Consider the following 2,288-nt stretch of genomic DNA (forward strand, 5'->3'; position numbering starts at 1 on the left):
ATATATATATATATATAGGATATGATTTATATATTATATGATAAATTACCTATATACACATTTATTTTCCATAATTTCCAATATTCCCTAACATATTAAAATATTTCCAAAATCCTTTGTTTCCCCCCAATTTTTAAGTCAGTCAGATAAATAAGTATCCCAGCCTTGACACATGATTTTCTTCCTTTTTTCACTCCTTTATTCTCTCCCTTAGTTCACTCTACAATCTCATCAGTTACAAATTTTATATTAATTCAATTTTCAAAATGATTCTCTACAATCTTATCAGTTAGAATTTTCATACCAATTTTATTTTCAAAAGGATTCTTCTTTGGTCAATCAAATTCAAACTACTCAATTGATATATTGTGTTTCCTTTATAGTCGTCTTCTTCAATTTATTGTTTTTAGTCTTTATTTCTTGATGCGTATGGATCATGATAATTCTTTTAGAGTTGATATTACTCAACTAGTCGAAGAAGGATGTATCTTCGTCTTCTCAATAGATTGCAGAAAAAATGCTCAAGAAAACGAAAAAAGTCGATCTACTGATGGCTTTGGTAAGAACTTTGGATCGAGATTCATTGGTAAAGTAAATGTAGAAAAAAGTTGATGTATATTTGTCTTCTAAAGTAATAGCTGAGAATGAGAAGTCAAAATAGAGCAGATTGTTGATTTTTTTTTTTACTTTTTCTTGTTCATCTTTTCCTGATATATATGAGTTTAGATTTTTAATGTATCAAGTTGTTTTTGTTTCTAAAATTAATGTATAATGTCTTCGTTCCAATATTATGATACATTATAATTTCATTATGTACAATGTATCGTGTTCAAATCACCAAATTATCTTAAAGTTATAGTTTAGGATACATTAACTAGATTTTTAATGTATCTAGTCAATTTGGTTTCTTAAATTAATGTATAATGCCTTAGCATTAACACTATGATACATCATAATTTTATCATATACAGTGTATTATGTTGAAATATTAATTTTGATACATAAACTTAATTAGTTTTGATACTTGATATAAAACTTCTATCAATGTATCATTTATCATGTATCTAGGTGTTGCTATGTATCTTCTATATTATTTAAATTTAGAAGGATTTGTATTTGAACACAGTACATGAAACATTAAAAGTGTCACACAATTATGTATCAAATTCATAAACGTCAATACACATATTTTATTATCAAAAGTTTGTTTAGTTCGAGGCAAAATATGAAGTTCTTGCAGCTATGCATCTGATATAATAAACAAGGAGCACATTAATATATATATATATATATNATTCGTCTTTTAAACAATGGTAATATCAAATACAACTTTTTTTATCTAACACAGTTGCACAAATGTGTGTTAGATACGCAATTTTATGGAACACAATATTACATCTACTAAACCAAAAAATTGATACATGATATAATGTATCGGATATACAACATTTTATTATTGCTTGAACAAATATACAATTTTCTAGACATGATACATAAATTTGAATTTACACTAATTGTATCTTAGCAACTACCACAAAGTAATGTATCAATCTAAAACCTTACATCTAATGGACAACAATTACTTATTTAATGTATTTGGTAGAAATACAATACTTAGCAATTTAAACGCGATACATAAATAGTAATATATTGATAAATATATCTGTAACACATAGTAGCCAAAACAGACAAAAAATCAGCTTTACAGAAAGAGTTGTAGGTGCAACCAACGGTGGCATCAACGGAGCATAGCATGATCCACGGTCCGTCTTGCACAACCGTTGATGGGATCAGAAACTTCCAAAAATCTTAGCCCAGGAAAATTGGTTAAGTGTTGGTCGACGGACGGACTTACGGTCCGTAGGTCAGACTACAGTCCGTAGTCCATGATCGTCGATCAAGACTCCCTTCACCCACTCTCTGACAAGAGCAACAAATGACCAGCATGGTCCGTAGGTGGACCTACGGTCTGAAGGTATGACCGTAGGTAGAAAATTTAAAGATAGTTAAGGGGAAATGTAGTTGGATCAATTTCAAATAGTCATAACTCTTACCATAAAATGAATTAGGTGTCTCATGACCTACCCACAGATAGATAATTGAATTATATTTCCATAGCCACTGACTTTGCTGAAATCAGACCTCCGAGTAAGAAGTTATGCCCATTTTAGTAAAGGCCTGTCGAACAGGCCCAGTCGACGGACCCAACGACGGGGCGTCGGTCAGATGACGGATCGTCAGTCCTGGCCGTTGTTTGCTTCGATAGAAACGTATCCAGGGGTCTTTGG

This window comes from Solanum pennellii, chromosome 7 (genome assembly GCF_001406875.1).
Source record: "Solanum pennellii chromosome 7, SPENNV200".
In the NCBI taxonomy this organism is placed as follows: Eukaryota; Viridiplantae; Streptophyta; class Magnoliopsida; order Solanales; family Solanaceae; genus Solanum; species Solanum pennellii.